Source organism: Pleurodeles waltl, chromosome 10 (genome assembly GCF_031143425.1).
Source record: "Pleurodeles waltl isolate 20211129_DDA chromosome 10, aPleWal1.hap1.20221129, whole genome shotgun sequence".
In the NCBI taxonomy this organism is placed as follows: domain Eukaryota; kingdom Metazoa; phylum Chordata; class Amphibia; order Caudata; family Salamandridae; genus Pleurodeles; species Pleurodeles waltl.
The window spans coordinates 241,038,901-241,053,913 of NC_090449.1; the positions used below are offsets into that span (position 1 = coordinate 241,038,901).

General features: G+C 43.9%; 1 pseudogene; it reads left to right on the plus strand.

Annotated features, from left to right (window-relative positions):
* Positions 1-13,986: 13,986 nt before the first annotated feature.
* On the plus strand, positions 13,987-14,688 carry LOC138262407 (melanin-concentrating hormone receptor 1-like; annotated as a pseudogene).
* The last annotated feature ends 325 nt before the right edge of the window (positions 14,689-15,013 follow it).

The following is a 15,013-nucleotide window of genomic DNA, read 5'->3' on the forward strand; positions in this document are numbered from 1 at the left end:
TGTCAGAAAGACATACCCAACTGGTGGGTGAACTGCACAGTTGAAACTGGAAATCTAGGAGCGATCCCAGCTTCCTTGCTAGAACAAAATGTGTGCTCCTAGGCAAACACTTTGTCACAGAGACTATTGTTTCTTAATTATCACATATCAAAGCACCTCAAATATGTGAGTACGGGATGTGTGCTGTACAAAAACCACTCGTATATTTTAGTAAACTGTAATGTTGCTCTGTGGATAATAAGAATCTAGGTGGGGTACACATGACAACTGACTTTCCTCTTAGTACACTAAAAGCATTATCATCACGGTGGGTGCAATAATGTTTCTCAGTTTCTGTTTGAAAAATATCACTTTTAAGAAATACTTCTCGATGCAGAGATACAATCTGATGTACTAAGGTAAAACACTTTTGCATGTTAAAGAAATATTCTTTGTTGACATTGTAAGGTTCTTGCCATATTTTAACATGATATTTGCTATTTGATTTTCATGCCAAAAATATTTTCTGGGATGAGCTTGTGCACAGGCTCTTAAAGACAGAACACACCTTTGATCCTCCCTATTAATTTGTTGGCTGGCCAACCTCTAACTGCACCCACCTGCAGGAGAATCTCTTTCCTTTTTGTAAAGTAGGCTGTGTGCTGCCCAGTGCTTAATTTGCGCTCGTTGTTTCCGGTGCTGAGCAGAAGCACTTATTTTTGAGGGCCAGAGCTTATTCTTCTGCATTAAGCATTTGCTGCGAGCAAAAGACACATTTGGGAAAGACGGAGGAAGAAAAAAAAAAAAAAGCGTCACAATGGGGTAAAGCAGAAAGCTGCAAAAGTGAGCTGAAGGGGCAGGGAGTGGTTTTAAATGTATTGAAGAGGCCCAAGGTGGCTTCAGGATTACACTGCCTCAGTATTCTGTGTTTCCACATTTAATTGCAGCAGCCGCGTTTTAAAAAGAGGGCTTTGGGCACCGGCATGTTTTTATTTACAAATTAAGCACTGGTGCTGCCTGCACTGTGAAAGACGTAGCAGCTGCTTCAAACTGATGCTCTGCCTTTCACTAAAGCTGGCCTGACTTTGCAGATACCCTGTGGCAGCACATTGTCTGCAATAGAGTTACTGGTCCCTGTTTGCCCCTGTTGCTCCACATTAAAAGTGCATCCTGATGAAATAGAGACACTACACCGTAAATATAGTACAACTCCAGGTCATCAGTGTTGAATGACTCCATTTGTAATAATGTACCGGTTACAGTGTTGTACTCAACAAAAGTATAAAAGCATGGACAATGCACATAGATCTGGCTTAGTATTTAGGTGGTATGTAACATTTGTTATTTTTATGGGAAAAAATATTGCAAGGATCACACGTCATATTTTTATTTAGTTTCACATTATGTTTAATTTGAAATAGCTACATATATATATACCTACAGCATTTGAATAGAAATAATACAATACATGAATTCTAAGGTTTTTAAATTGAATAGAAAGCAATTTAGTTTGCTTTTTAAATAAACATAACTTATAAATGCATTTATTTAGGTTAACAGTGTGATCTGTATAATTGTGAAGTAGGATACAATCGAAAGAGTGTAGTCTCAGAGTGTTAGTATTTGTAAAAATGTGCTTGCTGTTTTTTTGTACATGGTTAGAATTGCTAATAAGTTAAAGTTGATAGAAGTGCTGTTTGGTTCATTTAGCGTTAATATTTTGATGTATGGAGTGTCTATTGTGAGAGACGCAAATGGCGTTTAACAGACATAAAAAAGCCTCCACCAAGGTGTATTCTGGGGAAAAGCACAACTCGGGCATTGTCAACAGTAAAGCCAGTCATCTTGCCAGCCCCCCTAAGGATGAGGTAGTGATCCCGGTAATGCAGCGCCCTGAGGACCAAAGGTCTAGGGTTGGCACTGGGGGTGACCTGCCGAATGGCACGCCATGGGCCCTTTTGACTGAGAAGCACACTGAGGAGGGGTTAGAACCATGGATCCCTTGCTCAATGTAAGCATCGGCGTCCTGACCTTCACTGTTTTCCGGAAGACCCACGACTCGGATGTTGTTCCGTCTGGATCGGCATTCTGCGTTGTCAGCACTTTTCTCACGAATGCATATACTGTCCGTAAGGTGATCAGTCGGGTTTGTGTGACAGTTGCCTGAGGCTGCAAGGCAGCCAGTGACTCCTCTGCTATGTGCACTCTTTCTGCCAGTTTCCGTTGATCACCATAGAGGAGGGTAAGGTCAGCGGCAACCATGTTAATTTTATTTTCGAATGAGAGTCTTGATTTCTCAATAGCTGCCAGTACCATATCCAATTTGTCCTCAAGCGCCGCAGCGTTCCAGTGCAATTAGGAGGATCTGATGTGTCAGATATTGACCCAGAGGTGACAGAATAATTTGGGGTGTGCCTGCTGCGCAGGATCACAAGCAACCCATGAGCTGGCTTGTCAGATCTATGAGGCTGGGTTGTCAGGAGGCCGTGAGGGTGAGCCTGCGTGTGAATGCCAGCTGGAGTAGTGGCCCTCAGCATCAGGAGCAGCTTACCTATAGGTCCCAATGACAGTGTAGCAAGCACATTGTGGGTCACTGTTCCAGCAGCTGTGAGTTGATGATGAGGTACAAAGCGGGAGTGTCGGCACTGAGCAAAAAAGGTTGGAGTTAGCTATTAGTGCCTAAAGGAAGACCAAAGGAATGTCGAGGGACCACCTGCACACCAGAGGCTGTGACATGCAGCCCCAGGCGACCAGACAATGGTGGAGCTGATTGACCCCTATGGACTTGACGTGGAGACAGCAGGCATCAGCACCAGAGGGCAACTTCATGCAGGTGATGCAGGGTTGGCTTTTCAAATGGTCAGTGTCCAGATAGTATTCCCAGGATTACTGTCTGCACTGATCTGATGTGGGCCACCGGAGGGCTTGTGGAGAAGGACCACAGAGGCAGTGAGACACCCTTGCTGGTCTGTGATGCAAGGCAATGATGTGGCTCTGGGCTAAGGCAATCACTTAGGTCAGAGTCCAATGCAAGCAGGGTGGGTTGGTATCGGTATGCACCTCGACTGTTTGCGCCTGGAGGCACTGGCAGCTATTTGGTAGGAAGTAGAGTGCGTGTTGCTAGTAAGCTAGTACCATAATAATTAGCTCCAGGAAGTGAACATGAGATAAGTCCTTTAAGTGCAGTCCAGCCCGCTGTATATGACCTTGCAGAAGTTAATGTATAGATCATGCACTGTACACAGGTATAGCCAGCCCAAAATCTAAAGTAGGGGATGACCAAAGCAACTGTGGCTGTCCACCACACGACACAAATAGTTGGTGTAGTGCAATGAGGGTGACTTGATTAGTGCTTCAGCACCGAGCCCAGCTCAAGCAGTAGGGAGCTCAGGTGTGGGACCTCCTGATGACCTAGAAGCCATCACTGGTGATCAACAGAGCTCCAGGGATGGGTGGCCGGCCACACATCAGATCCATTAGTGTCAACCTGCCTCCAGGAGGTCGTCGGGATGGTGCGGAGGCCTCAGGGACAGTAAGCACAACTAGGGGGTGCAGAAGTTGGCAGAATGAGTGCGTCTGTAGGCCCAGTAGTGCCTCCTGTATGGGTGCCCAATTAATGTCTGAACCCGCAGTGTATGTGGCAATCAGGCCAGCTGAAGGTGTCGGTCCCTGGCTGTCCGCTTCTCAGTGAAGTGGATGCCCAGTGCTGATCAGGGCTCCAGGTACGAGGGGGGTTGAGGAGGATGAATAGGATGCCTGGTTTCACCTCGTGGCACCGATCGGATCGCTCTAAGGCAGCCCATGAAGTTTTGTCGCCAGGGCCCTGGATCAAGGTGTGCTGGGAGGAGGGGAGAAACAGTGGGCATGTCACGCTATCTGAGGCCAGGGTGGTAGCACTCACCTAGCAAGAAGATGCCAGCCACTGTGCAGGCTCCCCACCTGGGTGGCTTGGGTTTGCCCCATAGGTGTCAGGAAGCAGGCTTCTGGGAGGTCAGGGAGCTCGAGAGCTGGCCAATGCAGCTTTAGTGCTCCCTGCAAGACAGTCACAGCTTGCGGACGCTTCTGATTGCAGCTGATGCGTTGGACAAATGCAGGATTAAAGGGGTATGACATAGAGCTCCTTTAGAGAGTGTCCGCCATCTTGGCCTCCCAAGCCACACCCCACCAGGTAGGTACACTAGATATGGGAGGCATGGTAAGTTAGGCTTGTAGTTTAGGTATGGTAGGTAGGTATGTAGGTAGATAAGGTAGGTTTGGTAGGTATGGTATGTTAGGTATGATAGGTATGATAGGTAGGTATGGTAGGTTAGGCACAGTAGGGAAGTAGGTAGGTTAGGTATGGTATTTATGTATGGCAGGCAGATATTTTAGCTCAGTATGGTAAGTTTGGTAGGTAGACATGTAAAGTTAGATACAGTAGGTTATCTCTATTAAGTAGGTATGGTACTTAAGAAGTATATAAGCTATGGTAAGTTATGTATGTTAGTTTTGTTATGGTAGGTATGGCATGTAGATATTGTAGCAAAATATGAGAAGTTTGGTATGTAGGTATAGATTATTCTATTAAGTATGTATAGTATGTAAGAATTATGTGAGCTATGGTAAGTTGGGTATAGTAGGTTTGTTATGGTAGGTATGGTTGGTAGGTATACCAGGTAGAAATTGCAGCTAAGGACGGTAAGTTTGGTAGGTAGGCCTGTAAAGTTGGATACTATAGGTTATGTCCGTTAAGTAGATAACAAATATGTGAGCTTGGTAAGTTAGGTTTGGTAGGTTTGTTATGGTAGGTAGGCGGTGTATGCTACGTATAGTAGATCAGGAAAACTAGATATGTTAGGTATAATGTAGTGCTAACGTGGGGTGAAAAATATTGAATAATAAATTAATGTTACAATATGTTATTATGTTATAAATCTGCTTAGAACAAATTCACTGAAGAGAAACTAAAACATGTTCATGCTTGTCAGATTGAATCCTGCTCCAATCAGTATGTCTGGTGTTTAGAAACGGTGCCCTCTATAGTTATTTATCATTCAATTATATTTTTATTGTACCTTGGATGTATTAAAATCAATCCAGCAGAGTTCAGTCCTGTGATTTAAATTGAATATAAATTAGAAAAAAGATGAAAAAGCTAATAATCTGCCTCATTTTATTTATTCTCCAAGGCACAATTCACAAGGATGTAGGAGTTACTTCCTCCTAACTTGCTTCAGAATTTCCGAAATCAATTCACACAGTTCACCTTCTGTTGGAAATGGCTCTTTCTGCAGGATCACTCCCAAACTGTTGTTTTTATTGGCTTTAGGACTCTGAGCACTTTACCACTGCTTCCAGTTCTGAAGTGCATTTGTTCTCTTCTCTATACATGGTAACATTGGTGTATACACAATTGCCATATTTAATTCACTCATAAGTCCCTTGTAAAGTGGTATACCATATACCCAGGGCCTGTGAATTAAATGCTACCAGTAGGCCTGCAGCACTGATTATGCCAACCACTTCAATAGCCCTTAAACATGCCTCAGGCCTGCCTTTTCCAGGCTTGTGTATGCAGTTTCACTGCCACTAAGATTCTGCATTTAAAGCCCCTTGTAAAAAACGAAACTCCCCTTATATTAGATAGGTTACCTCTAAGGTCTCCCCTAGGGCCGGGTGCTATGTAAGTAAAAGGTAGGACATGTGCTCTTACGTTTTACATGTCCTGGTACTGAAAAACTCCCAAAATTGTTTTTCACTAGTGTGAGGCCTACTCCTCTCATAGGCCAGTATTGGAAATTCCGTAATACACCTTTAAGTTGTAATTCCTGATCAGAAAAGAGTAGCTACTTCATGTTTCATATCTTTGGAATGGTAATGATAAATCCTCTTTACTGGTAAAGTTGGATTTAACATTACTATTTTAGAAATTCCACCTTTAGAAAGTTGGCATTCTCTGCTCTTGCTGCTCAGTGGGCCTTGCAGCCTGTCTCCAATACACTTCTGGGGTAGGGGACAGCTACAGTTTGTGCATTCCCTCCAGACAGCCACAAACAGGAAGGGTGGGTGTGACAGAGAAGTCATCTACATTCATCTGCATTCTGACAGCTGTTCCTGTAAAGGGAGAGGGAGGGGGAGCTTACTCTTACACTTCAATAGACAGTGTCCTCTGTCCCGTACAAAGGGCTGATTACCCCCTGATGATAGTCTAGAGCCAGGGCTGGGATAAAAGCGGGACCTATGCACTTCAAAGAGCTGCTTTGAAGTCAACCCCACTTCAAAGGCACATTTGGGTATAAGTACCAGGGTTCTGATTCTACCAAGACAGGGCATCACTGGCCCTGGGAAGAAATTTGCTGGAGTAAAGACTTCTGTACTGTAAGGATTGCCACTTTGCCAGGGCTGACTGTTCTGAGGAACTGCTTCTCTGCTTTGCTGAGCTGCCCTGTTGCCTGCTGATTTCTACCCTGCTGAGGACAAAGGACAACTATCCGGGTGCTGCTGGTCTCTGTTATCTGTGAGTCCTACCCTTGCCTGAGGTGACCCCTTCTTGGGCTCAGAAGTGAGTTCTGAAGCTGCTATCTACAAAAACAGACACATTGTACCCACTGCGCCTGTCGGAACTGAAGCTTTGCCCTTTGACGCACAGGCTGTTCGATGGCAGCGGACCCACAGCCTGCACGGCCCAACAACAACACTCTGCATGGCTCAACGATGATACAGAGCTTGTATTTCAACATAGCCCGATGACGATGCAGTGACCCGACTGTGTGAAAAAGATCGACGCATCGTGCCCTCGACGTCGACGCTTTGCTCCATTCAAGGTACTTTATCAGTGGACTCTGCGTGGGTTCTGTGGTCAACCTACCCTCCGTCTCGGTCGGCCTGAACTTTAGATTGGCACTGCTCCATTTTGACCTCAAGTAACCTTTTGACCGCTAACGACTTCTAAGCACTGTTTTAAGTTTATTCTTTAAAAATTCATATCTCGACTACTACTGATTGAGTTTTTTGTCATTTTGATCTCATCTTACTCAAATAAATATTCTCTATTTTTCTAAACCTGTGTGGAATATTTTTGTGGTGTTTTTCTGTGTTGCCGTGTGTGTGTGTTGCACAAATACTTTACACATAGACTCTTAGGCTAAACCTGCCTGCTCCCTGTCAAGCTACCCGAGGGTGGGCACAGGTTAATTTAAAGTGTGTCTCTGACTTACCCTGACCAGGACTGTGGTCCCTACTTTAACAGTGTGCATACCTGTTTCAACTAGAGACCCAGTTTCTAACATCTTCAACCTATCATTATGGATTATGTCCAGCTTAAAAACCACATCATCTATTTGGCATCCTTTGACCTGAAAAGTGCCCTTGACTTTGTTGATAAGCTTCGATAAATCGATCTTATGATTGAAATGGAATTTGACTTGAGCGTAGTTGAATTTATTACACTACTAATTTGAGAAATGTAGCTTGTGTTCGCTATGGATGGGATGGCTATGTGCCCCAGGATTTTTAGATCACAAAAGGCATACGGGAAGACTATTCTCTAGCCCCCTTCTTTTTGATGTATCTTTAATAGTCTCAGTGATGTCCTAAAAGGGCTCAAGTGTGACACCCCGAGATTGGGCACAGATTAAATCCCCCTTTTATTGTACACTAACGAGGCAGTCTTATGCGCAGTAACAGGCCATGGCTTGGAGTTAAACCTGACGGGCCTAGAAAACTCTGTTCTGAATCAAAGTTAATCATTATTGTCTGATGTTCAAGCTTCTGGCAGTAGGCATGAAACAAAGCCTGACAAACGAGGCTATGCTCGAATGTTCGTTTGTAAAATTGAAAACCTTACAAAAACCTTACAAACTATATATATATATATATATATATATATATATATATATATATATATATATATATATATGTGCAGACACATACATACATACGCTTTGGGTCAGACATTCATTGTTTTAAGCCATAGACAATGTGGGTTATTGCCCAGTGCTGCACCTTCCAAAGGAACCCTGGGAGAGAAAACTCTCTTTCTATCTCCCTTTTGGCTAGTTTGCTATCTCACCTTTAACATAAAGTTCAATGTGGTTTTGGATCATTGGCCTTTGTTAGAAATGGGTTTTTTGGTTGGCAGTCAGGTTACCCTCTGTCCAAGCAAGAACCCTCACTCTAGTCAGGGTAAGTCACACACAATCCAAATTATCCTGTGCCCACCCTCTGGTAGCTTGGCTCGAGCAGTCAGGCTTAACTTAGAAGACAATGTGTAAAGTATTTGTGCAAGAAATCATACAATAACACAATATAGCACCACAAAAATACACCACACAGTGTTTAGAAAAATATATAATATTTATCTGAATATTTGCAGGTCAAAACGAATAAAGATGCAATGTGAAATTGTAGAGATATAATTGAAAGTGATATAAAGTGTCTTACGTCTTTAAAAAGCAAACAAAGTCTCTTTCAAGCACAAAGTACCTGGTTTAAAGTGGAAAATCTCCACAAAGAGCTGCAGAAGAAGAGATACGTGGAAAAATGGTGTGTGCGTCGATTTCTCCCCTGCACACACGGACTTGCGTCGTTATTTTTCACGCAGGGAAGTCGGGCGTCGTTTTCCGGCGTGCGGACAGTCTCTTTCTGAGGTTCACTGGATTACCAGATGTCCCGGGGTCTGTGCGTGGAATCCTAGACTTGTTTTCCGGCTGCGAGTCGTTCCGGTGGGCTGTGCATGGAATCTTCTCCCTCACGGTAGGCGTCGCGTCGATTTCCTTTCTGGAGTCGGGCGGCGTTGTCCAGGTGAGGCCGTGCGTAGAAGTTCCGGTCGCACCGCAGGCGCGCGTCGAACGGCGTATTTCCGGATCGGTGTGCAGTGAATTTTTCACCGCGGAGCAAGCTGTGCGTTAAATTTTTCGGTGCACAAGGCGTCCAAATGAAAAAGAGAAGTCTTTTTGGTCCTGAGACTTCAGGGAACAGGAGGCAAGCTCTATCCAAGCCCTTGGAGAGCACTTCAGCAGCAAGGCAAGAGTTTAGCAAGGCAGCAGGGCAACAGCAAGGCAGCAGTCCTTTGTAGAAAGCAGACAGGTGAGTCCTTTAGGCAGCCAGGCAGTTCTTCTTGGCAGGATGCAGGGTCTGGTTCAGGTTCGTTCTCCAGCAAGTGTCTGATGAGGTAGGGCAGAGGCCCTGTTTTATACCCAAATGTGCCTTTGAAGTGGGGGAGACTTCAAAGAGTGGCTAAGAAGTGCACCAGGTCCCCTTTCAGTTCAATCCTGTCTGCCAGGGTCCCAGTAGGGGGTGTGGCAGTCCTTTGTGTGAGAGCAGGCCCTCCACCCTCCCAGCCCAGGAAGACCCATTCAAAATGCAGATGTATGCAAGTGAGGCTGAGTACCCTGTGTTTGGGGTGTGTCTGAGTGAATGCGCAAGGAGCTGTCAACTAAGCCCAGCCAGACGTGGATTGTAAGGCACAGAAAGATTTAAGTGCAAAGAAATGCTCACTTTCTAAAAGTGGCATTTCTAGAATAGTAATATTAAATCCAACTTCACCAGTCAGCAGGATTTGGTATTACCATTCTGGCCATACTAAATAGGACCTTCCTACTCCTTTCAGATCAGCAGCTACCACTTCAATACTGCATGAGGGCAGCCCCAATGTTAGCCTATGAAGGGAGCAGGCCTCACATTAGTGCAAAAACAAATTTAGGAGTTTTACACTACCAGGACATGTACACTACACACACAGGCCTTGCAATGGCAGGCCTGAGACAAGGTAAAGGGGCTACTTAAGTGGGTGGCACAACCAGTGCTGCAGGCCCACTAGTAGCATTTAATCTACAGGCCTTAGGCACATATAGTGCACATTACTAGGGACTTATAAGTAAATTAAATAGTCCAATCAGGTATGATCCAAGGTTACCATGTTTAAAGGGAGAGAGCATATGCACTTTAGCACTGGTTAGCAGTGATAAAGTGCGCAGAGTCTAAAAGCCAGCAAAAACTGTGTCCACAAAGTGGAGGGAGGCAGGCAAAAAGTTAGGGGTGACCACTCTAAGGCTGTCAGGTCTAACAGCCTTGAATTAGCTTAACTTGGATAAAAAAAATGAAAGTTGCTCAGAATAGGGGCTGCCAAACTATTTTTTGCCCAGGGCTCCCAAAATCCTCAAGAGGACACTGAAGGACAGCCAATGTCTGACTTAGGCCTGCCCACAACTGCATACTGCATGCTGTATGCTGTGGTGGTAAGAAGCAAAATGGGAGTGACAGTTGAATAGAGCTATGGATAGAGGTCAGACCTAAAGCTCAGCTATGTGTTTAGATATTTTTAATTCATGTTTTTATTACATGTAGATGGTGGCACAGCTAATGTTGTCTATAAGCCAGCCCTAAAAAGGTTTTGTGAAAAAGGCCACAAACTTAAAACATTACAGTGGCAGAGATACTATTTCAATTGACCAACTTTTTATTTAGAGCAGCACAATTAAAGAATACTATCTCACATTATGCAGAAGAGCATAAAAAAAGATTTAAGCATGCCTAGAGGACCACATAAGATTTACGTCGAAATAGGCCCACAGGTCCCATAACGCCTGCCCTGACCCAGACACGGGAGAAAAAATAAGTTGCATGGGACTTAGGGCCATTTTTGCCCAGGAACGCCTACCTTGCATCTCATTGACGCAGGGTAGTTTTCCGCAGGTAAAAAATGACGTTAACTCAAATATTTTGACACTGGACTGGTCTAGCTTCAAAATATAAATATGGAGTTAAGTTTGCACTGAAATAGTATTAAAAAAATTACGCTATTTCAGTGCAAACAAAGTATAAATATGCCCCTGAGTGTCTTTGGAAAACCATACGCAGGCTACCTCAGACGAGGGGAGAGAGGCCCTGACACCTATTCTTCCATCCTCTGTGAAAATAGTATATACTCACAAAGAGAATACTGCTACTCTATAAGCACCAAATTGGGACAGTTATACCACTGGGATTTGCAAGGCCCTGACTGGCTCAATGTGGCATGCTTCATCATTGGACATTCAGCACACAACCTCATATGTGTGTGAGTGTTCTACAACAACTACTAGTGGGGGTGAGTGTTTTTTTAAAGTTTTACTTAGAAGGAGACACAGGCCCCTAATACCAGATAAACCTCACCAAGCCACATGACTTATCCCTGCTAGGTGTGGTATGTCACTGTATGACCCACGTGGATCCTCCATGGCAGCACATGGAAAATTAGACCTGTCTGAGTAGTTGCATAGGGTACAGTAACAGGACTCTCCGTATACAGTGCAGGGTCAGCAAGTGCTGAGGCACCCAATAGGGTGTATTATCAGTAGTGTTTGGGTTCCCAGGACTGTGGAGGCACAGGTGAGTGATGAAGTGTGGCATCGGCAGGGGCCTGTCCTCCTGAGCACATCTGAAGCAAGCTCAGCTGCTCCATGTGGTTGAGGCTTTCCAGGCCCTGCAGAAAGAGCTGTAACAGCTCTCGTCACTTCAGATGCTGTAGCTGTAATAAAGGAAAACCCTAGACACCAGATACATAGCATAAACTATTCCCAAGGATACATGTCATCAAAAACAGCTAGTCTTTGGTAGGGACACACAGCTCCCTCCTCCTCTCTTTAAGATTACACTGAGGTCCGCAGAGCCCCCAGCTCCTGGTTGTTGTGATCATCACCAGTTTTCGAAACAACAGTGGCATTACTAAGCTATCTAACTCCAGAGGCAAATCCAGTGCAGTCAGTTATCTTTCTCCGCCAATGCACAGCTCCAGGTGAGCCTATTAGTTCCTGAATCCTCATGGAAGCTAGGGTATTTCATAGCCCTGTAGCCCATACAATAAGTTTCCCACTAGATGGGTGAGATTGTTTTCTCTTGGACCAGATTCACTACACTTCTGAAGTCCATGGATCTTTCTTCAGCCCCACCAGCCTACCTGAAGCCAGAAGTGTGATGGTAGTCAGGTCCTCAGGGAAAGGTGCTCTCTCTAGGTGCCTTGGGAAATGATGCCCACAGTGGCCACTGAAGAGCAAGGGAATGGGTGCAAGGTGTGGCCTTTGGCTATACCCTCTTCCTGCTATGCATGGTTGTAGGCTTTGTACAGAGGGAACTGAACTGAAAAGAAGTAGGTTGGGCTTAAGGCAAGACCAAAGACTTCTCTGTTGCAGCCCATTGCCTGCTGTGCATTCAAGAACATGCACTGTGAGCGCTGAGGAGAGGGGTGTCGGGTGCATGGCTAAAGGCCAAAACCTGTGCCCAGTGTCCACTGTGCAAGGCTAAAGGCTATATGCAGATGTTTTTTTCTTGACTGGGGGTCAAAGTATATAATTACAACATAGAAAGATCCACTAAAAACTGCATTGAGGGGAAATAATGGTTCTCTTCACGGATGAGAAAATACAATTTATGAAAATAAGACCGAGAAATACCCCTGTTACAACTTCATTGAAGTGATGTAATGGTTGTGAGCGATGCAATCATACACTACTGCCACAGTACTGCTCATAATCTCATTTGTGAGCTGCAGAAGACATCATCAATGACATCACAGGTGATTTTGGTCAAGCGAGTCAAAGATTATTTGGGAAGATGCAAAAGATCCATCAATCTGAGTGGGTGGCCAACTGAAATGCTTAATTAAATTGTGGATACTTCCCCTGTCCACATGATTAATATGGCAGATCACAGACTGAAAAAATGGTGGGCTTAATAGTAATTCTGTTTGACAGGTGAAAGGTATGGCAAGATGTTTAATCTTGTGAATGGTATGGCCAACATGTCAGAAATCCATTGGGTTGCAATCCATCCCTGTGCAATGTTATCCTCCATCTAATTGTACCTTGTATGGTCATTACTCACTGAAATATAGGGACTGAACATTGTGATTAGGCGGCTACACCAGTACTTTCATAACATTGTAATGCACTGAAAAACATATTGACGGCCATTAATGTTTCTTCAGAAAGTAATGAATTTTAGCCACATCCCAAAATGCATGATCTTAGCTATGCCTTGTGATGCTATTTAGATTTAACCATCATTTGACCATCAACTCCATTTTGTGAGAGTGACTCCATTTTGTGCCCTGCTGCAGTTACAGGGCAGCGCAAGTATTTCTCCTTACAAAACATGTTTTTCTCTTCACCTGTGAAGAGTCGGACAATGCTGGAACATATTATGTGGGATGTCGACTAGATACGAGTTCACAAGGCTGAGACTGTTTTTATCAGAGGAATGTACAAGTCTGTCTCAGAACAAACATTGGGAGACTGGCCAGCTTCTATGGGTGTTTTCGTTGCAGATGAAGTGCAGCCAGCGTTTAATTTCATTATAGAGTGGTGGGGGGATTCTAGAACCTTCTTCTTGAGGTAGTTTAAGGTATGAAAAACAGGGAGACTTGGGGCTACGACAGGAACTCGTCTGTGGAGGAGACGTGCTGCCCAGGATCTGATTTGTGATCCCGATCTGGGGTCTCCTGCCTTGGCTGATCAAGGGTTCCCCAGTCTCGCTGGCGAGAATGATGTCAACCCCACATGGTGATGTATTTTAAATCTTGATTATTTAGCATATGTATACATGCTCTGTTCAGTCTTGACCCCTTGATATATGTGTTTATCTTTATATATATACACATGTTCTTTTCTATTTGAGTTATATGCTTTTTCTCATATATTTGTATGGCTTTCATTTGATGTTTGGGAAGTGCCTTAATAAATTCATTATTTAGATTAAGAGTGCTGAATTATTTTGGCATTGTGTCCTCTTAGTTTAAATGTCAGCAATACATGCCTATAGGGTGCTAAGGTTTTTCATCTCACTTCAATGGATTTATAAAACAATGGTTTGCATATCTGAAATTACAGCAGTGCGTTTTGGGCTGCATCACACCCATACTATTTACACTAAGTATATTCATATATTTTTATGTCTTTGCTTCCTATAGTTGAGTCACTTATATATGCATGTCATATCAAGTGGCTGTCCTCACTCCTTTGTTTTGTACTTGCAGATAACATCAGCAGTGCCACCTACACACACTTTATAATGCCAATAGTGTTTGGCATCATATGTGTACTGGGGATCGAGGCAACTGCATCGTTTTCTGCACTGTTTGCAAGAAATCAATATTACAGTGTGGCAGCAGCAGTTTCGCTGACATCTTCATTATCAACCTCTCAGTAGTGGACATGCTGTTCCTTCCTGGGATGCCCTTTCTTATCCATCAGCTTCTTGGCAATGGTGTATGGTATTTTGGAGAGACCATGTGCACCATCATCACAGCTCTTGATACCAACAGTAAGTTCACCAGCACCTACATACTGACTGGAATGGCTATTGATCGCTACTTGGTCACTGCATACTCCTTCACATTGGCAAAGTACAGAAAGCCATTGTTTGCCATGCAAGTGATTTGTGTTTTGTGGCTGTTGTCTCTACTAAGCTTTACGCCATTGTGGGTCTATACTAGGCTGATACCGCTACCCGGGGCAGATCTGGGTTGTGGACTTTGTCTCCCCAATCCGGAAAGTGACATGTAATGGTATACCTTATACCAGTTCTTTCTTGCTTTTAGCTATCCCCTTCACCATGATCTCAGTGGCTTATACTTGGATCCTATTGAAAATGTCTACATTGGAGGCTGTAGTTGCCTATCGGAGTATTAGATTACAGACAAAGAAAGTCACCCCGATAGCCATCACCATATACCTCCTCTTTTTAATTCGCTAAAATCACAAGGATGGTGGCCTGCTGGGCTCAACAGACCACCATGTCTGTGATTGCTTTGAAATAAAACAATGTTTTTTTTAAATGCAGCTCGTTTTCCTGAAAGGAAAACGGATTGTGTTTAAAAAAAGTAAAATTAAAAGTTTTCTTTTAATTTTTTAAAAGTAGGCATTGGACCATGGGACCACTGCCTGCTCTTAAAAAATTTTTTCGCAACCATTCACAAAAGGGAAGGGGTCAGTTCCCCTGGGGACCCCTTCCCATTTATGAATAGGTTACCACCTACTTGAAGTAGGTGGTAAAATGTGAATGTTTTGCGACTGCATTT